Source organism: Macaca nemestrina, chromosome 3, assembly GCF_043159975.1.
Source record: "Macaca nemestrina isolate mMacNem1 chromosome 3, mMacNem.hap1, whole genome shotgun sequence".
NCBI lineage: Eukaryota > Metazoa > Chordata > Mammalia > Primates > Cercopithecidae > Macaca > Macaca nemestrina.
Genome location: NC_092127.1, coordinates 7641844 through 7665918, shown reverse-complemented (window position 1 = coordinate 7665918; position 24075 = coordinate 7641844). Strand labels below are relative to the sequence as shown.

The 24075-nt window shown below is 39.9% G+C and overlaps 1 protein-coding gene and 1 long non-coding RNA gene across 16 annotated transcripts in view; one reads left to right on the top strand and one right to left on the bottom strand.

The window, feature by feature from the left end:
- The window catches only part of LOC105466614 (teneurin transmembrane protein 3), a 2765046-nt gene that overhangs the window by 2037543 nt on the left and 703428 nt on the right, over nucleotides 1–24075 (top strand). The window lies entirely within an intron of this gene.
- The window catches only part of LOC105466611 (uncharacterized), a 61254-nt gene continuing 41808 nt past the window's right edge, over nucleotides 4630–24075 (bottom strand). The window contains exons 3-5 of the long non-coding RNA XR_011620781.1: nucleotides 9691–9853; nucleotides 6246–6565; nucleotides 4630–5326 (exon numbers count right to left, since the gene is read on the bottom strand). This is a non-coding gene — a long non-coding RNA (uncharacterized lncRNA). The remainder of the gene's footprint in view (nucleotides 5327–6245; nucleotides 6566–9690; nucleotides 9854–24075) is intronic.

Genomic DNA, 24075 nt, shown 5'->3' with positions numbered 1-24075 from the left:
GACCACAGTGACATTTTTTAAAACAATCCTGTCACTGCTGTGGAAAACTGATCTGGAGAGGAACTGTGTCAATGTGAAGAGGCCGGCTGGTATGCTACTGCAGATGTCTAAGTAATAGAGCAGTGTGGCCTGAGCTAGGGGAGTAAGGAACAGAGGAAATAGAGAGAGAGGGGAATAAATTTTAGAGGTATTTCAGAAGCAATTTTAACAGGACTTGGGTGATATTAATTATTAGTGGTGGAAATGAACGGGAGAAAGCATGGGGTGAAGTAGAATGGCAAGGTCATGCTGGAAGCAAGAGAGAGTTTATATAGAGATTCAGGTGCCAAGACCTACCCTTGGCACCAGCTGCTAAGCCAGGGAGTATTTTGAGAGCTGGTCTTGATGAATCTGAAGATGGCAGCAAACACACCAAATGTCCATTAGTGATGATTAGTAAGAGTATAACTGAGGCTTTGACACGGGAAAGAGGCTGATAGAGCAAAGTACTCCCCAGTGGACAATGAGTAATAATTTGTGCTTTTGTCAACATTGCTGGCGGACTTTGTGTACTTTTAGGGAAGCAGAGGTTTTCATGGTGCAAGAAAAAGGATGAAGAGCAAGGGGGTGGAGGGTAGCTTGATATTGAAAATTCAATATTAGGTGCTGGAATACCAGAGTCAAGAGTAAAGAGTTATAGGAAGTGACAACCAGACCAGCAAATAAGAGAGCAAGAGCCATGATTTGTGGACATTGATGTTTCAGAGAGACGTTTAGCTGAAATACGCAACCAGGACTATATCTGGAAGCTGAGTTAATACATAATTCAGAAACCACCTTAACTCACCGCACTTTTAAATGAGATGTTGAAATCGTTGTCCAGCACGAATGCACAGTTGATTCCTTGTCAGTCATTTCTCTGGTCAGCACGTGCTGCCCAGATGGGAGAATTTCGTTTTGTTCTGAGAGCTTTCAGTCAACCTGATTGCATTTGACCGGGGAGGTCTCAGTAAAGATGTCACTTCCCCCTTTACCCTCGGGCTGAGTCAGCGAGGAAAGTGAAAGAAACTGAGTAACCAAGGCTCTTGACTACATGTCAAGAATCCTTTGCCCCTTCCTCCCACGGCTTCATGCAACTTCACTGTTAGCCAGTTATTGTACCCCTTTGTCTAGGAGTACCCGTTTACAGAATTGTTAGATGCAAAACAACCCACTTGTCTTAACCATGCAGAGATACTGAGGAAGGAAAAGGAGCTTGAATAGTGAGCTCTGTGTGTGTGTGCATCTCTTCTTGCAATATGCTGATCATCGATCACCTCTGCCTAACCCACGTTTCAAAACTCTTTGCAAATAAGGATGTGGAAATGGTTCCACCTGAGGCCAGGTGTGAAATTCAGGTTGGGACTCGGGGCTGTAAAATATTGTACCTTGACTTCTTTCAAAATCAAAATATTCATTATGCAGCCATTAAAAAAGATGTTATAGAAATATGTTTCAAGACATTGGAAGATGTTCGTGATAAATTATTAAATCAAATACTAGATTATAAAAGAATGTGCTCTGTGTAATTCAATTTCTATTTTTAAAACAGGTGTAGAAAGGACTTCAGTGTTAAGTGAAATCTTAAAGGTAGTGATTTCTAGGTAGTGAAACTGGTAATAATTTTTATTTTTATGTTTAGATTAACAACATTGTTTAAATGTTTTCAGTAACAGGTACTACTTGTGTTATAAAAGTGTATGTACTTTTAAATGTACTATCCAACATTCATAAACATGCATGGAAGCCTCACTATATTATCAACCATCCAGTGAAACAGGGGTGTAACCTGGCCGCTCTCGTGTAATGACAGAACATTCAATTCAAAGTTGGGCAGGCCAGGCTTGGTGGCTCACACCCGTAATCCCGGCAGTGTGGGAGGCAAAGGCATGAGGATCACCTGAGCCCAGGGGTTCAAGACTAGCCTACGCAACATAGGGAGACCTCGCCTTTATAAAAAATTAAAAATTAGCTGGGCATAGTGGCATGCGCTTGTGGTCCCAGCTACTCAGAAGGTTGAAGTGGGAGGATCGCTTGAGCCCGGGATGTCAGGCCTGCAGTGAGCCGTGATGACATCACTTCACTCCAGCCTGGATGACAGAGTGACAGCCTGTCTCAAAGAAAAAAACAAAGAAAACTAAGTATTGCTGCCTTGCTTTGCCACCTTTGGTAATTTAGGAGACATCGCTGTGCCTCAGCTGTCCCATTTGTAAAACAAGAATCATAATGGTTGCTAATTCTAAAGTTGTAAGAATAGATTTAAAAAATGCTTACAAATTGCTTAACATAGAGTAAGCTCCCGATAAATATTAGTTAATCTTATGATTACTTAGGTAATACTCTTCTTGAATAGGTGCCAAGAAGGTTCTAGAATTGAGTGTTATATTTTGTGGGTACCGAGTGCTTCAAAGAAGGATGTTTCAGGCTGGGTATGATGGCTCACACCTGTAATCCCAGCACTTTGGGAGGCCAAGGTGGGTGGATCACGAGGTAATGAGTTCGAGACCAGCCTGGCCAATATGGTGAAACCTCATCTCTACTAAAAATACAAAAATTAGCCAGGCGTGGTGGCATGTGCCTGTAGTCCCAGCTACTTAGGAGGCTGAGGCAGAAGAACCACTTAGACCCAGGAAGGCAGAGGTTGCAGTGAGCTAAGATAATGCCACTGCAGTCCAGCCTGGGTGGCAGAGTGAGGCTCTGCCTCAAAAAAAAAAAAAAGAAGAAGAAGAAGAAAGAAGAAAGAGGAAGAAAGAAGAAGAAAGAGGAAGAAAGAAGAAAAAAGAAGAAGAGGAAGAAGAGGAAGAGGAGGAAGAGGAGGAGGAGGAAGAAGAAGAAGAAGAAGAAGAAGAAGAAGAAGAAGAAGAAGAAGAAGAAGAAGAAGAAGAAAAGAAAGAAAAGAAAGAAGAAAGAAAGAAAAGAAAGAAGAAAGAAAGGAAGAAGAAGAAGACGACGACAACGACAGCGGAGGCGGCTGTCTCTAGTCAGGACCAATGTCAATGCCAAGCACATTGCAGAAGCAGTGGTTTTATGGAAAACTGTTAGAGAAAACCATTAGCCAGAGGGGCTGACATTTCCTGTCCTTTGCATGCAGTTATCCCACAGCATACCTGATACTTTTAAGTGACTTGGCTCCCTGTAGATTCTTGATCCATTCAATGCAGAAATTCTAGCACTGAACCTAGGAAAAAAAAAAAAATGTTACTATTCTGGTGTCTTTTAGGTTATTCTGGGCACTGAACTGAGGCTTTCGTATATGGAGTGACTAGATAACTTCAAGGATGGTAATTGGTGATACCAAAATCCTATTGACTGAGTCATTTTATTGGAACTAAAGAGAGTTTGGGGTAGATATATATTTGTGGGAACATAATTTTACTTGCTTAGGGTTGTTTAAACATATACAAAAGTAGAGGGAATATTGTAATTGCCTTAGTTCATTCAAGCTGCTACCACAAAGTGCTACAAACTGGGTGGCTTATAAACAACAGAAATTCATCTCTCATAGTTATGGAGGCTGAGAAGTCCAAGATCAAGGTGCCAGCAGATTCAACTTCTGGTGAGGGGCTTTTTTCTTGTTCGTAGGTGGCACCTTCTCTCCATGTCCTCACATGGCAGAAAGAGCAAGGCGGCTCTCTAAGATCTCTTTTATAAGGGTACTAATTCCATTCATGACTCCATCCTCATGACCTAATCACCCCCGCCAAAGGCCCCACCTCTTAATACCATCATCTTGGGAGTCAGAATTTCAACATATGAATTTTCAGGGACACAAACATTCAGACCATAGCAATAATGAACATTCATGTACTCACCACCCAGCTTTCGCAATTATCAACACACATACAATATTGAAAAACACACACATTAATTGACAAATTTCAAAGCACAATTATATGATTTGCCCCTTTAGTTATCTGAGCTGAGAAAGCATGGGAGAAGTATCTGAGCTTAACCCACCTGGCCAAGTCTTGCTTTTGACCTCAGCTGAAGCAGAACAGCTCCTACCTTCCTATTGTAATACATGGAGTTCCTAAATGCTGACATTGATAACCACCAAATACAAAACAATTAGATGGCAACATGATGCCATGTGTATTTTCAATACCAAAGGCATCTAGGAGCCTAGTTTTTCAAGAAATGCTAACGTGTAGACATGTCTATGAATATGTAGTATGCAATCCACCTCACTCTGCCTACTCTGAACAGCCTTTATTAAGGGGTATTTTATGTGGATTTTGTGTGATAGAGAAAAACGTGCCACTCCTTGGCAACGTAATATACTAGACCAGTTCTCTTTTTTTGAGATGTCAAATAACTACTTTATTATAGCGAGAAAGTGACAGTCAATTTAAATCAAAATTTATGGAGAACATTAGTAGCTGGAAGGACTTTGGCTAATCACTGTAATGTCCCCAACAAATGGTAAATGAAAGCATAAGGAAATTGAGTTAACACAAGTTAAAAGTTCACATACTTAAGGAATTATATTAGAAGACCTACAACTTAATTAAATTATCTGAAACTGCTCATTTAGCTTCTATTGTACTAGTGAACATTTATGCAATCTTACTGTTAGATATATATTAGGTAATAGGTTTGAATTGGGTCAAATTGGGAGAACACTAATGAGGCAGAACAGGGGAAAGTTTAATCCATCATAAAGCATCATTCTGAATCTTTATATTGAATATTATTAGGCAGACATTTCCCTGGTTAGTTGGTTACTCTCTTATATCTGTCATTCTGACATTTTGAATAATTGAAAAATCAAACAGGAACTTTGTACATGGAAAAAATAATCTGATGGAGAAGAAATGTGTTATTGATCACCTAATTTTTAATTTTTTTTTCAGTCTTGCATTTGCTTTTTCAACTGTAAAAGTTCAAGAAGTGGTAAATATGCCGCATTTTAGATGTTAAAGGCATTGTTAACAGATTTGACACAAAAGATAATGTTATGAGATGTAAAACACAGAAATTTACATGTAAAATCGCATACTTAATATTTATTTCTTTATTCTGAATACATTTAAGGTCAGTAAGTTCTTAAACCTGAGGTCTTAAGCTATAGAATTGTTTCTTTCAAAATACTTTTTAAAACACAGGGCAGGGTATTCAGTAACTGCATATACGTGGCACTTGCCTCTTTATGGCTACTAACTTAACCTTTTTGAGAAGAGTTGTTCTCCATACCTGAGGTTTGCCACAGATTACATGTGTATGGACTCTTCCTGGGAAGATGTGTAGTAAATCCAGAATGGAGCTGTGCTCTCTTGCAGAGAACCCCAAAGCGGCTGTGAAGCTTTTGCTGCGGTTGAAAAAAAAAAAATGTTACCTTTAATTCAGTCCTTAGAAAACAATTTAGATGCCAAAGTGGAATTTTTTAAAGCCACAAGACTTTCGGGAAAATTCTGCCTTTTTTTTTTTCTCTTCTGATGGAATTATATTGAAAAAAATAAATTATTTGCCATGATACTTGGTAACATACATGCACACACTAAGAAATGAGTAAGAAAAAACATGGCCTCCCGCAGACTCGTTTCTAGCTGCTTGCTGGGGGGAAAAAATAAGCTGCCTCCTCTCCACTGCATTTAGAGAATTAATTCTCATATGAAATGAAAGGCCCCGTCCAATCCTATTTCACGGTAGCTTTGAGTGCTTGACTGTACCCAAGCAAAGGGCATTACTTGATTGTTCACTGTTGACATCACTTTACACCAGAAGGTGGCAATTATTTTAATAATCACACTAACAAATCTGTTTTGCCTTCAGATTAGATTTTTAGAGATAGTGTTCATTTGATTCTTGTCAAGAAGATGCCTTTTAAAACCAGTAGCATTCACTTACAGATTTATTTCTCAAGGTGGTTTTTCATTCCCACTAATTGGCTAAAATATTGCACCTCTTTTAGAATATAAGCTGCAAGAGTTTGTATATTTCTCTTTATTAAACCTTATTTGTTGACCTGAAACAATTAAAAGGATGCTATTTAAGATGACAATGCAGATGAAGTGATATCATGATACAGTTTAAGTAGACACCGACTATCATTAAAAAATGAAGAATGCACTTCATTTTTATTTACAAGGAAAACTGGTGAAGAATTTCTTCAGTTGACCATGACATCTTAGAAATGTAGTGGATTAATAAGATTTATGTTGATACACAATGAAAAATCTTTCACGTATAAATCACAAGAAATCGCACAGGATTTATGTCTAACTTACCTCACAAGGTGGCAAAATCCCATAAATTCCTCAATTAAAACTGAGTGGAAGATAATAGCCTTCTTGAAGCCCAGCAGTTCACAGAAAGCCTATCACCCTTCTGAACCATATGACAAAATGCACAGAAACATCCAAAATACCAGGACACTGGAACTGCCTGAGAATGTGTCTCCTAAGACAATTTTCCAAAATCTGTCATCTGAACACTGTTTGCCATCCATAAAGAAAGAGGAAGAGGAAGGGGAGGTAGAGAATAATGTTGGCTCTGTGAAACCGCAGCATTCTTTCCAGATGGTCTCTTTTTCCACAGCTTAGGTTACCTACATGACAAAAGGATAAGAGGCCAGGGGTGAGCACTCTTTTTTTGTAAAACTGAGAACTCCAGACATTTGTCATCCAGAAAAAATGCCTGCCTCTCAGCAGGATAGATTTTTAAAAATTTTTCTCAGTGCCTTTCTCTAATTGGGCTTCCTCAACTTTTCACACATCCTTTCCCTGAACAAGTCCACAAAAGCCAAAGTTCTCCCGCACCTAGTCACCAATGGCAGGCCCATAAATCACAAGAAATCACACAGGATTTTTTTTAACATTATGCAATTAACACCTATAATGTGGGAAAACATTTTATAATATATAACATATTAAAGCAATAGGAAATAGCATGTCAGATTTCTCATTAGTAAATTCTAATAATGGCTAGCATAAAAATGTGCCTATCTATTAATATTTTTTCTTCAATTCACATTTAAAAGAAAAATACTGCAGTGTCTTAGTATCCGTGCAATACTCATGTAGGAATTTATTACACTAAAGTGATCTGGCATGCCTAAACTAGCATGAGCAATATGAAAATTTAAAGATAGCTGAATGCCCATTCTTTAATTTTACTAAAATAATGAAAAACATATATTATTTGAGCTTACAAAACATGTAAATATGAATTCAAATGGAGCATATATTTTCTACATATATATTGCATTTTTCTACTCAGTATTAAAAACCATTTCTCTTTTTATGCTTTGCTTTCCTTTGTCCTCTAAAAAGAAAGAGAAATATGAAGCTTGAAAATCATCCACTAACTCTCATATTAGGAAACTCTTCCTTTTAACTTTGAGGAATTATTATGAGTTGTAATTTAAGTAATAGCTTGTAAATTTTGACGGCATAAGAAGCCCGTGAATAGTTGCTCTTCCTTTGAAAAGGGCTGACACTAAAAATTAGGGTATTTGAGGGGTTTTGTTGGGTTTGGGGGGGACTATTTAGATGTAAATATTAAACTATTAAAATAGGACTTTGAGCAAGAATTCGTAACAGGGTATAATGTCTTTTACCTCCCAGCTACCAGTCTGACCCTGGCTCAGGCCTCCGGAAGAAGCCACTTGCTAGTCACAGTCTTTCTTGCACCCAGACACGGCATCTCAGACACTGCACACATTAACAAGTCACCCTCAAAACCTCTACACAGTGCAGGAATACAGCTAAGACACCATTACCCAGGTACTAACATCTGCAAATTCTAAAAAGCTCTTCATCTTAAAAAGAAAAAAAAAAAAAAAGAAAAGGAAACATTTGCCTCTGTGTCTCTTCTTGCCACGTGTATCTGCCCTCATGTGTGGACCCTTTAAAATTCGATGAGAAAATGGGAGAGGAAGCTATGATAGAGGAAGAGAAGTGGAGAGAGAGATGAAATACATCCGTTTGTTTTCTTTCGAATTCATTTTATGGGCTTTTTGTAGGAAGGTGTTTTTTTCATGATTTTTTACTTTATTTCTGGCATCAACTATGTTTGAGTTTGCTTTTGAGTAAGAAAGATTGAAGGGCAGATGAAAAGCCAGATGCAGTGGTAGGCTGCGGTGGAATTAGGTAATAGTTGCAAAGACCTGCTTAATCTTTTGTTTTCTTTTTGGTATGAGCATGCTTAGAAATCAAATGGGTCTCTAAATCACAGATTATGGCTCTGGGGAATGTAAAGGACATCTTTTGAATATAAAGAACACTACACTGACAGGCAGGAGGCCTGGGGAAGTACCAGCTTTGCCAATTGCTCACTGAGTATTTTTTGAACAAGTCTTACTACCTCTAGACCTTGATATTTTTTTTTTATCTCTGAGATTATTCTAACATCGTATGTGAATATTTTGAGTTCTTATTAAAGCGTGTTTGGTCCAAGGAAGACGTATAATGACACTTCTTCGATCATTGTGTTTCACAAATTCAGAACAGAATTGCTCGCCAGACACAGATCTGGGCACAAATGCCCTGAACGGATCACACAAACACATTCTGAGTCTCCTCCTGTCTGTGGGCTTGCCGGAGCTCCTGGGCTACAGGAAAATGACTCCCAGGATTGAACTCAAAGGATGCAAGTAAACACTTACTAATTAAAAGAAGGGTTCATTTTATGCTGATTTACAAAATATATTAATTCCTACAAGCTAGGTCTGTTTTTGTTCAGAGTTAATGTGGGCCAATAGATGAAAAATTGTTTTGAAACTGAAATAATAAACTTTTGGGAGAACAAACAAAACCCTTACTGTGTCCAACTTGTACTGAAGAGAAATTCCTCTTCATTGGACAAAAATGAAGGCACATGGTATACCAGGAGATTGCTTAGTGCTTGATGTCAATGAATCAGGAGCATCAGAACTATTTTTTCTTGTATTAAGCTTTTAGGCTGTGTTGTGCCAACTTGCACGGGTTGAAGACAGCATTAATATTAATGAAGGATGGAAGTCTGAGAGGCAGTGACTCTCACTTCCCCACCCCTACCTTGCTTCCTTTCATGCTAAATCCATTAGTATAGATGGATCGACATTAATAAAGAAGAAGGACAGAATAGCTCTCCATTCGGGGACACTTTTACTTGACCTTTGGCACACGTTGCCCATACATGGCCACAAGACGTTTGACCTACTCAATGGCATTTATTCATTCATTTATTTATTCTATGTGCTTCAGACCAATTTCTCCTTAGGTACCTTACACTTCTTACACTTAGAATGTATTAAAAAGTTAAAATCTCTGACAAGGAGTACATGAGAAAGAACTTGAGGACAGAGTCTGTCATTCACCTTTGTAACCCTTGGGAGCTGTAGATCCAGCTTTGCACAGTGTCTTCTACACGATAGGCACTACAGAAATGCTCACTGAATGAAACGGAATTTAATTGCGTTGTCAAATTCTAAACTGTTTCATGTAATCTTATTATAACCTTCTTATCACCTCCTAGTAATAAGACACATACCTTAAGATTTATACATATACACACACATATTTCTAAAAATAATTTTACTCAAGTAAATCCAAGCAAAACATATAGTAAATGTTTCTATAAAAGCTAGATATTGAATACTTTAAGTCATATTTACAAATGATTTTCATTATGAGTACGAAAATAAGCATAGGGCTTTCTGGATCATTACAGAAATTTGGGTTAAAACGATACCATATAGCTGGAAGGGAGCATGCAGGTCATCTGATCTTGTGGTCTTCAAAGGGTATTCCTTGTCACCCAGTGGTTCCTTCAAGTACTCCCAGGGCTACCAAGAGGCAGGAAGGCAGATAAAGTGGTACAGGCAGCGTCAAAGGCACTCAGCTTTCTCCCCAACCTTTCAACAGAGAAAATGCATTTCATAATATATGCAGCTTCTCTATACAAATGTATTTGAATGACAAGTGTCCACTGCTTTAAAATAATTAAAGCACAATCTTTAATTTTTTTAAAAAAAGAGAGAGAATCACACTTTGGGAGGCCAAGGCGGGCAGATCATGAGGTCAGGAGATTGAGATCATCCTGGCTAACATGGTGAAACCCCGTCTCTACTAAAAATACAAAAAATTAGCCGGGTGTGGTGGTGGGCACCTGTAGTCCCAGCTACTCAGGAGGCTGAGGCAGGAGAATCGCTTGAACCCAGGAGGTGGAGGTTGCGACGAGCCAAGGTTGGGCCACTGCACTCCAGCCTGGGTGACAGAGCCAGATTCCGTCTCTAAAAAAAAAAAAAAAAAAAAAAAAAGAGAGAGAGAGAGAGAGAGAACCAAAGCAAAGGACTGAACGTTTATGTCTCTCCAAAATTCTTTCATGTGTCAAAATCTTAACCCACAAGGTCATATTAGAATGTGGGGTTTTGGAAAGTAATCAAGTCATGAAGGTGGAGCTCTTAATGAATGGGATTAGCACACTTAAAATTAGTCCCTCAACCCTTCTACAGTGTGATATGGCTCAGAAGACAGTGGTCTATGAACTGGGAAGTGGGCCCTCACCAGACCCTGAATCAATTGGCGCCTCAACCTTGGGCTTTCCAGCCCCCAGAACTGTAAGAAAGAAACTTCTGTTGTGCATAATCCACCCAGACTATAGTATTTTGTTATAGCAGCCTGAACAGATGAAACCAACCATTTTACACAGAGGTAATCTTAGACGCAGAGATTTTCTGTCATTTTGTTAAGGTCATACCACATAGCTATGGAGTTATGAGTTGTGCCAAAAATCAGGTCTCCTGACTCCTGATCCAGTCACAGCTTACCTAGGTAACAAAGAAAAGGTAAGAGAAAGAGAGTTTCTTAGATTAGAATGGGTATGTCCCAACCTAAATCTTTACAGCTACAACCACAGGGGCTCAAAAGAAACTAAAAATCAACCCAAAATCAATTAAGGTGCTAACATTGACTTACACTCCCTGCTAGCCACAATAATTAACAGGAGACTAATACCTAATGAGGATTTATTGATTTTTTTTAAGAAAACTATTGGACTCTCATGTAACAGAAGACAGTATTTTTCTGTTTCTAACCCCTTTGGCTTCTGAGAAATATACATAATCACTGGGCTGCTTCAGGATACCAGGTCCTGGGTATAGTGCATCCATTGTGTTCAAAATAAACATAATATTTGCCTAATTTATAATTATATCTTTCAATTTGATATTAATTGCATATGAGATTCTATTTTCATCAATCACTGTTTTTCTATTTATCAGTGTCACATTACTAATTATTAGGAGATTTTTACCAATGCTACCAAATGTAAATATAGAGTATTAGCTATAAGTATCTTTGAGGAAAAGACACAGTTTATTGCTTTGTAGTAAAGTTTAATACTTTTAATATGCATATTCATAGAGCCCGTGTTGACTCAGTCCATATAATTCCTGTAGTACAACAAAAGATATAATAATTATTTTCATTATGAGCCAACTGAAAGCTCCTTAGACTTGAAAAGGTTTAGTATCTGAAATTATTTATTTGATAATCAGGCTCATGCTTTTGAACTCTTCAAAATTCCTCAATGGTAACAGACTTCAAATTCTGTATATAATATGCAAAGGTTAATTCACCTTTTCTCAAGGTGACATTATTTTAAAGACAGTGAAGAAGTACTTTTAAATAAAACACAACCCCAGTCTCTGGGAATATGTAAGGGCGTGCTTTTACAATTGATAAGCAAAAGCAATCATGTTTGGCAACAGACCACCCCATAGTGGGAACTGCTTTCCAGCCTGGTTTTTGTCAGACCCGCAGCTGCTCCGTCAGTCAATTAGTGACCAGGAACAAAATGCATTTTTTAAAATCAATTAGCAGCCCCTCCAACTGAATAAAGATCCCTGGGTATGCTTTTCATCAACAAAACAAGAGCCGGGAGTGAATAAAGCTAAGGAGATCATAAATTCTTGGAAGTAGAGTCCTAAAACCTGAGACAGCCATACAGAGGTTAACAGGTCAGACTATGCCCTCGGCAGGACTCCAGTAACTCACTCCAGGCAGACAAGAACCATATATATACATGTACATATATACATGAAATGTGTGTGTATGTTCAGAGAATGAGATTTCCCATTATTTCTCAGTAGCTCATCTTCCTAACAACCTTCACTGAAAGGAAGCCATTGATATTCAGCCTCTATGCCACATTTAGCCCTAGAAATGCAATCATGTGCCATCCCAAGGTGGATCGTAGAATGGCTATTTATTATCTCCCATAAAATCATTTGTAATTCTAGTATTAAACATCCTTTCTGTCTTCTCTAGAGAAATAATAACCATTTATTTAATCTTTCTTCTTAGGTTTGATCTTCTAATCCCTTTGTCCTACTTCTAAAATGGTACTGTTATCCTAAATCTAATTTTCTTGGCACAAGAGTTTGTATACATTAGATGCTTTAACAATATTGAGTTATAAAATTATGATTTCCCCTTGTAATAATACATTGAGTATTTGAATACAAAGATATAAAAGCTCCCAGTAAACACATATCAGTTGACCGAGTTTCAGAATGGAGAAAAGTAGAAAATGTAATTCCCACTCAATAAAAAGAAAGGCAAGAGTCTGCCCTTAGAGCCAACAGGCTGATGTGTACTTACTGCAAGCATGGCAGGCCAATTTAAGAAGAGCAGCCAAAAGATAACTAGAGCTTGCAAAACAAATTTCAATAAACAATCCAATAAACAAACAGTATACTAGGGATTTAAACTGAAGAAATGTACTGCCAGGAATGAGTTGCAAGGGTGAAAGGGCAAAGGGGATGCTGAGGTGACCTAAACATCAGTGATCCCCGGAAACAAAAGCAACCCTTAGGGCTGAGGTAGCCAGATGGTGGTAACTGTAGAAAGTACCTTGCAACCTGAGGCCAGGCGAACTAAAGGAAAGAGGTGAGGTTTTGAGATCTAGGAGCTCAAAGGAGGAGACCTGCATACCTGGTGCTCAAACCTTTGAGATAAAGCAGCACACTGGTGGTTTGGCCAGGAAAAAGCAGGATGGCTGGTGATGGTGCCTCTGAGGGGCACATCCTAGCTTGTGCTGAGAAGCTTGATAGGGAGCCTTGGCTCTCTTCTAATAATGGGTGGTTGCTAACAGGATCTAGACATAGAGGGTCTTTTTGCCTTCTCCCTGCCTTCTAATTGTCTACCATTTGCAGAAATTTACAAGAAGCCAATTGCATGAGAGCATGAGAAATGTAGTTTGCAGACTTCTACCCCTAGCATCACCAAGCAAAATAGAGAAGGGTGAGCTTGAAGCTGAGACAATTGATAAAGAACCAGCACACACGTGTGTCATTCCAGGTTGATAGCTGTGCATCAGTCCTGTGACCTGGCAGTTGGGAGAGTTAAATAGATTACTGCATTTTTGAGGAGGCACAAGAACATCACGAATAAACTACAAGGCCGGGCACAGTGGCTCACGCTTGTAATCCCAACACTTTGGGAGGCCAAAATGGGTGGATCACTCGAGGTCAGGAGTTCATAACCAGCCTGGCCAACATCATGAAGCCCCACCTCTACAAAAAATACAAAAATTAGCCAGGCATGGTGGCACACACCTGTAGTCCCAGCTTCTTGGGAGGCTGTGGTGGGAGAACCGCTTGAACCTGGGAGTCTGCAGTGCATTGCACTCTAGCCTGCGCAACAAAGGGAGACCCTGTATCAACTAAATAAATAAATAAATAAATAAACAAACAAACTACAGGGCAGTCATGGTGGCTCATGCCTATAATCCCAGAGCTTTGGGAGGCCAAGGTGGGTGGATTGCTTGAGCCTCGGAGTTCAAGGCCAGCCTGGGCAACATAACAAGACCCCATCTTTGCAAAATATTTAAAAATTACCCTGGTGCAGTGGCATGCACCTATTGTTCCAGCTACTTGGGAGGCCGAGGTGGAAGGATCGCTTGAACCCAGCAGTTTGACGCTGCAGTGGCCACGATTGTGCCTCTGCACTCTAGCCTGGGCAATAGAGCAAGACCCTGACTCAAAAATAAAAATAAACATAACTATATAAATAAATGAAAGAATAAGCTGGCATCTTCCATTAGAGATTTTTTTTCTGCCTGATTGGTGTTTTAGGCAATCACAATTTCAATTCCCATGGGTAGAAATGAAACCTTTAGTCAGTACAAAATATTAATATAATTCACTAAAATTTAAGGTTAAGGTAGAAATCCTCTTATCTACATAAAGGCTTTTCAAGTACATAGGACCCTGTGAGGATTGGCTGAGGATAGGCAAGATTCAAAGTTAAGTGTGTCTGATTCCTCCATGCCTACCTAAGAATCCCCACTTCTAGTCCACTGTGTGCCCAGAAGCTGAACCCCTACCAGTGTCCCAACTCCAAAGTTATCTCATGTCCACCTCACCCTTCTCTCTTAATGTCACTTGACTATCGGTTAAGAAAACCAAAATCTCTCTGAAAATAATTCACTCCAGTGTGTGAGTCACTGATTACTCCCCCTTAACCATTCCAAAGATACCGGCATCTTTAAAGCACGCTAGTCACCTCCAAATTAATCCTTTATCGTTAGAATTTTAGAAAAGAGGATATTTGGAAGCAATGGGATCTCACTCTGGACTTGCGGGACAATTGAAGAGGTTCTCATGAATTATTGAGATGGGAAGTTTATTCAAAGCTCTTAGAAAGATGGTGGCAGGAGCAATACAGTTTTTCAGTCTCTCTGAAACCACACATCAAAGGAAACAGAACAACTAGATTCCCAAACCAAAATTCCCTAGACAACATTTGTGACAAAGCTAGATGATAACATGTCCACACACATCAGAGTACAGGTAAGTGGGGGCAAACCACCCGTAGCCAAAAGAACTACGTGATAGGAACACCTGTGCAGGAGGAGGCAGAGTGCAGAGACAGGTGGCATCTGAGAAGCCAGGGAACATGAGCCCCCATAGAGCCAACATGCAAACTTCCACTTGCAGGAAAGCATGATTCATTTGAGAAGAACAGCTAAAATGGGGAGGGTTTTGCCAATCCAGTAACAGGTGAGTGCAAGGGGCCCAGAAAGGCTAAGAAGGGGCTGAAATAGTCTAGCCACTAGGAATACTCAAAAACCACCCACCAGGGCTCGCTTCCACGACAGCGTCCTCCAGGGCTGAGTCATCCATGGGGCACTGTAGACCCAATGTCAGGGGCCCACAGTACTTTTAGGAAACCATGAAAAATTTCAATTTCTTTTAAAATCAAAAGAGAACAATGTACTTCTAGGTCAAAGAAAATGTTTTTATATATAATAGATTTGCCTTTATATTCAATGCAGTTGTAAAATATAATTTTTAACATTTTTAATAGAGGAAGGAACCTACAGAGGCCTAGGACCCACAGAAATCACAGTGAAGCCCTGGGCCCCACACAGCGCAGAAATAGTGGGCAGTGGAGTCAACACTGAGCAGGACAGGGACAAAAGAGATGAAGTCACCGACAGGAAGAGGGCTTGAAGAGAGCCAAGAAGTCTCAGAGAGCAAGCCATCATACTCATGAATGCTACAGAAGAGCAACAGAAGAGGGAGATCTGTGAAGTTAGAACAGCTACCCCGAAGCCAGACTCATTCTTTTTTTTTTTCTTTTTTCTTTTTTTGCAATGGAGTATTGCTCTGTTCCCTAGGCTGGAGCGCAGTGGTGCCATCTCAGCTCACTGCAACCTCCACCTCCCGGGTTCAAGCAATTCTCCCGTCTCACCTTCCCGAGTAGCTGGGATTATAGGCACATGCCACCATGCCCGGCTAATTTTTGTATGTTTTTAGTAGAGATGGGGTTTCACCATGTTGGCCAGGCTGGTCTCGAACTCCTGACATTGTGATTCGCCCGACTCGGCATCCCAAAGTGCTGGGATTACAGGCGTGAGCCACGGCACCCAGCCAGCCAGCCTCATTCTTAAAGTTCAAGAAGACTAATTTCACATAGACATGAACAACAGAAAAGTATTGCGGTCAAATCTCATACAATGTTATGATAAGAAGAGAACAAGTCATAGAATAATACCCCAACAGACAATGAAAGCACACTAGAAAGATGTGTCCTCAAAAAAGATCAAAACAGAAACCCACTATTTCAAAACAACCTAAGACATTAAGATAATGACATAATACATGAAAGAGCAACATGGATCAGAAATGGAAAAGTGCAGAAATGAGATGACAGGCTTCAGGAAAGAATCAGAAATTAAAGTAAAAATCATTTCAGAAATGAAGACTAAACCAGAAGGAACACTAGAGCTTATAAACACAATAGATAATGGCTTACAAGAAATAGAAGGTAAAAAAAAAAAAAGGAAATGTTTAAACATCTAAAATAAATAAATACACAAAAGGCATTCAAGAGAAAGTGACCAAAAGACAGGCAGATGCTGTCAAGTATGTGGAGAAAGAACACTAGTACGCTGTTGGTGGGGATGTGAATTTGTACAGCCACGTGGAAAACAGTATGGAGATTCCTCACAAAACTAAAAACAGAACTACCAAATGATCTGGCAATCCCACTGCTGGGTGTATATCGAAAAGAAAGGAAATCAGTGTATCGAAGAGATACCTGCCCTCCCATGTTTAATGCAGTACAATTCACAATAGCCGAGATACAGAATCAACCTAGTACCCATCAACAGATGAATGGATAAAGATAATGTGGTACACATTGGAATATTACACACATACACAAAGGAATATTATTTAGCCGTAAAAAAGAATGAAATCCTGTCATTTGCGGCAACATGAATGGAACTAGAGGACATTTTGTTAAGTGAAATAAACCAGGCACAGAAAAATAAATATTATCTGTTCTCACTCATACATGAAAGCTTAAAAATTTGACCTCGTGGAGGTTGAGAGTAGAATGATAGTTACCAGAGGCTGGGAAGGGTATTGGGGACGGGAAGATAAAGAGGGACTGATCAATGGATACAGAAGTCCAGTTAGATAGAAGGAATAATACCTGGTGTTCAGTTAGACAGAAGGAATAATACCTGGTGTTCAGTAGCACAGTAGGATAACTATAGTTAACAATTTATTGTGTATTTCAAAATAACTAGAAGAGTGGAATTGAAAAGTTCCTAAAACAAAAAATATATAAATTCTTGAGGTAACTATTAGTTACCCTAATTTGATCATTACATGGTGTATGCTTGTATAAAAATTTCACATGTACCCTATAAATATGTATAACTATTATATGTCCATAAAAATTTAAAAATAAAAAAGAGCTCAATCAATATTGAAGGAAAGAAAAGGAAATTTTTCAATGGCTAATATGAGTTTCTGAATAAGAAAATCAAAACAAAAAAACAGAATAAATATACACACGGTGGCGCACACCTGTAAGTCCTGTCTACTTGGGAGGCTGAGGTGGGAGGATTGCCTGAGCTAGGGAGGTCAAGACAACAGTGAGCCAAAATCATGCCACTGCACTCCAACCTGAGTGACAGAATGAGACCTTGTCTCAAAAAAAAAAAAAAAAAAAAAAAAAGAAAAGAAAAAAGAAAAAGAAATGTATAAGATAAGTAAGGAACATTTTATATTAGGTAATAGCAAAGAAACTATCAATCATTACAAGGGTCATGCCGTAAGGACTCAGAGTGAATGAAGAAGGCCCCACACTCTAAAGACGGGACAAATTAAACTTCATTACTGATCATCATTATAACGCATTTAAAGCTATAAAATGTGTTTAAATCCATGAGTTTACAATGCTCTTTTTTTTTAAATATATTTCACAAGATAGGAACAAATTTATCTTCAAACCTAGTAAATAAAGGAAAATAACTATATCAAATAGGAGCCAAATCGAAGAAGAAAGAACATGTCTATTTAAGTATTTAAACTAATAAATGAAAAAGAAATGATAGAATTAGCATATCACTATTTTTGCAGCCACAAATGAATGAGTACATATTATGGACAATTAGCAGCAATGGATGCTAAACCCACAAGAAGTGAGACAATCAGATACTGTGCATCCTTTACCATCCTGCCAAAAATAATTACTGAAATGGTGACTTGATGACTAAGCCAGGAGAAACACTAGAGCGTATAAAGACCACCTTTAGTCTTGCCAAAGGGATCAAACCTGGGTCTGATCCAATCTCTGGATTCAGCTGCCAATTTGCAGGAAATTCGAAAGACAGAGGAACGTGTTGAACTGCACCAAGAGTATCAATCAGCAAAATGCAGACTATGGGAAACTCTACAGGTTAAACAGCCCGAGTTCATCAACCTAATGGAGTAAAATGAAAGGGATGGTGGAGAAATCTATACATTAAAAAGAGACTTAAAGACATCCACTTTTGTCATGGGTAGGAGTAAACTGTATTTTGAGGAATGCACATCAGGGTGATAAAACTATGTTTTTAAAACCTCAAGAAAGTTATTACTGTCAAAGTGAGGGTTATAGTTACTGTACTTACAGTGGGAGAGGGGTTTGCGACTGGGACAGGGCTATGCAGGATGGTTTCGGTGTGGCTGACAAGGTTCAATTTCTTGACCTGAGTGGTGTCTGCCTTCTCATAATTTATTAAGCCACGCATGTGATTTCTATGTTTTATGTGTCTCTGTTTTTCTTTACAATGAAAATGGTTTAAAACTAATAAAGCACTTAGAGAAGCTTTTCTTTTTACTCTGTTACTTCTCCTCTTCCTGAAGTAACTTCTTTACCTCCATGTCAACAACTCTTGTCCTCCTGCGCCTCCCTTGGCTTTGCCCTCCGAAGTGTTTCTTCTTCCTTGTTTGTTATGTTGGATGATCAATGTATATTAGTCACAATTACAGCCCAGGACATGATGCCTTGAGTGCTCCTCCGACCCCTTCTGAGAGAGTAGTTACCTGAGATTCTTCATATATAGGCCACTATGCAGTGTTTCGTGGGTCTCTGCTACTCTACCCTAGTTGATAGAACTGGGGATTTGTAGATTTACTCAACATATATTTATTAAGCAGCTAATATCATGTGTTATAAATGAACAAAATAGACTAAGGCCCTTCTCTCCTGGGTCACCCTGGCATAGGTTGGCCCCGTGCAAGCCAGGAAAGGCCCACGGAGTATCTCATCATCATCATCATCATCATCATCATCATCATAGCGAACACTTACTGAGTGTTTACCTACTATGTGCCAAGTTCTGAGCTAAGCACTTTAACACCATTGTCTCTGGTTTGGTTCCAGCACCAACTCATTGAATTAGGAATTAATGCTATCTTCAGTTTACCAAAGGGAAAAAAAATGAAGCCCCCAAAATTTGCATAACTTGCTTTAGTTTATGGAGCTAATAAGTGCATCTAGACCTGGAATTCAGACCCCAAGAAAACATCCAACCTAGAACTCAAACAACTTAACAGGAAAAAAAAATCCCAAACAATCCAATTTTTAAATGGGCAAAAGATCTGAATAAACATCTCTCAAAAGAAGACATACAAATGGCCAACAGGTATATGGAAAAAAAAGCTCAACATTACTAATCATCAGAGAAATGCAAATCAAAACCACAGTGAGATATTATCCCATTCCAGTTAAAATGGCTTTTATCAAAAAGATGAATAATAGCAGATGTTGGGGAGGATGCAAAGAAAGGGGAACCCTCATACACTGTTGGTGGGACTGTAAATTAATACACCCGCTATGGAGAACAGTATGGAGGTTCTTCAAAAATCTAAACATGGAATTACCCTATGATCCAGCAATCCCACTGCTAGATATATGCCCAAGAGAAAGGAAATCAGTGTATCATAGAGATATCTGTATTCTCATGTTTACTGCAGAACTATTCACAATAACCAAGACATGGAATCAACCCAAATGTCTATCAAAGGATGGATAAATAAAGAAAATAGGGTACCTATACACAACGGAGTACTATTCAGCCATAAAAAGCATGAAATTCTGTCATTTGCAACACCACTGATGGAGGTGGGGGTTATGTAAAATAAGCCATGCACAGAAAGACAAATGTCACATGTTCTCACTCATATGTGGAATCTAAAGTTGATCTCTTTGAAGTAGAGGGTAGAATTGTGGTAACCAGAGGCTGAGAAGGGTAGTGGGAAAGGGGAGATAAGAAGAGGGTGGTTAATGGGTCTGAAAATTCAACTAGATGGAAGGAATACAATCTAGTGTTCAGTAACACAATAGGGCAACTATAGTTAACAACAATTTATTGTGTATTTCATAATAACTAGAAGAATATAATTGAAATGTTCTCAACACCAAAAAATGATAAATAAGTGAGGTGATCAATATTCCAATTACCCTGATTTGATTGTTACACATTGTATGCTTGTATAAAAATTTCACATGTACCTCATAAATATGGGCACAACTCTGTGTTTTCTGTTTGTTTGTTTCTTCTTCTTTTTTTTTTTTTTGTTTTTTTGTTTTGTTTTGTTTTTTTTGGACAGACTCTTGCTCTGTCACCCAGGCTGGAGTGCCGTGGGGTGATCTCAGCTCACTGCAACTTCCACTTCCTGGGTTCAAGCAATTCTTCTGCCTCAGCTTCCCAAGTAGCTGGGACTACAGGTGCATGCCACCACACCTGGCTAATTTTTTTTTGTATTTTAGTAGAGACAGGGTTTCACCGTGTTTCCCAGGCTGGTCTCAAACTCCAGGGCTCAGGCAATTCGCCCACCTTGGCCTCCCAAAGTGGTAGGATTACAGGCGTGAGCCACCATGCTCTGCCATGTGTGCACCACTCTTATGTGTCCATGAACATTTAAAATTAAAAAATTAATTTAAAACACTTCAAAACCCAAGACCTGAAATGTGATCACTGGTTAAACCAGTAAGTATCCTCTCTTGCAAAATATAAATGTAAATTAGAGAATAATCTAGAGCAGGGAGAGACAAACTATAGCCTACAGGCCATATTCAGCCATACCATCTGTCCTTATATGGACCATAAGCTAAGACTAGGTTTTACCTTTATAAATGGTTGAAAAAATATAAAAGAAGAATATTTGGTACCATGTTGAGCCTGTATGAAATTCAGATCTCATTGTTTATAAATAAAGTTTTATTGGAACACAGCCAGGCCAATCCATTTTCACGCTGCCCAAGGCTGCTTTTGTACTACAAGGGCATCCTTGTGTCATGACAGCAGAGATCACAGGGCCTGCGAAGACTCAAATATTTACTATTAATATCTATCTTGACTTTTAGAGAGAAAGTTTGCTGACTTCTGATTTAGAGAACAGATGGATGAACTTAAAGAGAGAGAAGGGAAAAAGGCAGTAATCAGAAGTTCTAAGGCGATAGAATCCATGAGCAAACAGAAGTTATAAGCTGAAGAGGAAAGCAGGGGCAGGACTGCCTGGGAACAGAAGAAAGGGCAAGAGTAGCTGAACAATTGTACCTTTAGAGCCATGCTCGGCACTTCTAAAACTCCCGTCCTGCAAGACTTGATCCATAGTGGCTGAGATGGGCAGTGTTCTGCCTTATCCCCTCATGTAAATTAACTGCAGGTAAGTTACATACATTTCTGTTTATGGTACCCTGGGGAAGTCTAACACACAATTCGCCTTTAATTCTCTTCTCTGACTCCAGATTCCCCTGAATCTGCCACCAAGACCACCAACACAATGTCTGATTTGACCCCATGTTCACAGAGCGTGGTGATATGCTTACAGGCTCTCTAAAATGTCAGGATCATAAACCATCTTTTCCTTTCCATTTCAATGCTCTCACATAAGACATCCATTTCTTCATGTCTCATCCTTACCCAGAATCTTAAATAGTTGGCCGAGCCTGGTGGCTGACATGTATAATCCCAGAACTTTGGGAGGCCAAGGTGAAAAGCTCACTTGAGCCCAGGAGTTAACAACCAGCCTGGGTAAAATGGCAAAACCCCATCTCTACAAAAAAAAAAAAAAATTCAGAAAATTAGCCAGGCATAGTGGTGCACACCTGTAGTCCCAGCTACTGGGGAGGCTGAGGTGGGAGGATCATTTGAGCCTGGGGAGGTCTAGGCTGCAGGGAGATGAAATTGTGCCACAGTACTCTAGTCTAAGTGATAGAGTGAGACCCTGTCTCAAAAAAAAGGGAGGGAGGGAGGGAGGGAGGAAGGAAGGAAGGAAGGAAGGAAGGAAGGAAGGAAGGAAGGAAGGAAGGAAGGAAGGAGGGAGGGAGGGAGGGAGGGAGGGAGGGAAGGAAGGAAGGGGAAGGAAGGGGGAGGAAGGAAGGAATGGGGAGGAAGGAAAGGAAGGAAGGAAGGGAGGGAGGGAGAGAGGGAAGGAGGGGAAGGAAGGAAGGACGGGGAAGGAGGGAAGAGGAAGGGAGGAAGGAAGGGGAAGGAAGGAAGGAAGGAGAAGGAAGGAAGGAAGGGAAAGGAGGGAAGGGGAAGGAAGGAAGGAGAAGGAAGGAAGGGGAAGGAAGGGGAAGGAAGGAAGGAAAGAAGGAAGGGGAAGGAAGGAAGGAAGAAAGGGGAAGGAAGGGAGGAAGGGGAAGGAAGGAAAGGGAAGGAAGGAATGAAGAAAGGGGAAGGAAGGGAGGAAGGGGAAGGAAGGGAGGAAGGGGAAGGAAGGAAAGGGAAGGAAGAAAGAAAGGAAAGAAGGAAGAAAGGAAGGAAGGAGGTAAAGAAGGAGGGAAGGGGAAGGAAGGGAGAGAGGGAGGGAGGGAAGGAAGGGAAGGAAGGAAGGGGAAGGAGGGAAGAGGAAGGAAGGAAGGGAGGAAGTAAGGGGAAGGAAGGAAGGAAGGGAAAGGAGAGAAGAGGAAGGAAGTAGGGGAAGGAAAGAAGGGGAAGGAAAGAAAGAAGGAAGGAAGGGGAAGGAAGGGGGGAAGGAAGGAAGGAAGGGGAAGGAAGGAAAGGGAAGGAAGAGAGAAAGAAAGGAAAGAAGGAAGAAAGGAAGGAAGGAGGGAAGGAAGGAAGGGGAAGGAAGGAAGGAGGGAAGGAAGGAAGGAGGGAAGGAAGGAAGGGGAAGGAAGGAAGGAAGGAGGGAGGGAAGGAAGGAAGGAAAGAAGGAAGGAAGGGGAAGGAAGGAAGGGGAAGGAAGGAAGGGAGGGAGGGAGGAAGGAAGGAAGGAAGGATGGAATCTTCAATAGTTATCTTACTGCTTATAGAGTGAAACTCAAACTCCAAGCCCTTTTCCATGGCATCTCACCCTCTCATCATCTGACCTTAGCCCAGCCCTCTAGACCTTCCTTACAGGAACTGAATATCAAAATAGTCAAGACTGCATGACTTCACTTTACTTATATGTGGAATCTTAAAAAGTTGAACTCATAGAAATAGTGAGGAGAATGTTGGTTACCAGAGGCAGCGGGGATGGTGGGCAGGGTGGCTGGAATAGTTGACCAAAGAGTGCAAAGTTCCCGTTAGACAGGAGGAATCCGTTTTCAGATCTACTAGACAGCAAGGTGACCATAACTAATAATAATGTAGTGTATATTTCAGCATCGCTAAAAAGAATAGATGTTAAATGTTCTCACCACAAAAATATGGCAAGTATGTAAGGCGATGGATATATTACTCAGCTCGATACTGTATAATCATTCCACAATGTATACATATATATAAACATCACATTGTGCCCCATATATATATATATAATTATTATTTGTCAATTAAAAATGATTGATTTTTAAGTAGAAGAGTCTTGACTGTGTCCAGTGCTTAACTCTGCAGCCTAAGCATCCTGGAGGGAGTGCTCGCTCTGAGAGAGCCGGGGCTGAGGGTGCAAGTTTCCTGGGGTCCAGCCACCTGGCATAGCCCAGGCACTCAGAAACAATAGCTGATACGGAACCTGTGAATATGAACTCAGATGGCTACAACCTGGTGCAACACAGCTGAGGCCAGATATGTAAGAGAATCGCTAAGGGGTGGGTTGTGAAGGAGACAGTGAACTGCCAGCTAGTGAGAGCATAAGAGGTTCCAGCAGTTTATTTAAAAAATAGAAGAGCCATAGACCATTGGTACCCTGAAGTAAGGAAGCTGGTCTTGATGATGGTAATCAGACTACTTGGTGTTGGGAGATAGCCTCTCATGTGTCTGCATGGGATCAGAAGCCCTTGAGGATGACTTCGTTGATCTGCTAGATTTGTTCAATTGATCCATTAAGTGATCAATTACTGGCAATGATTAGTA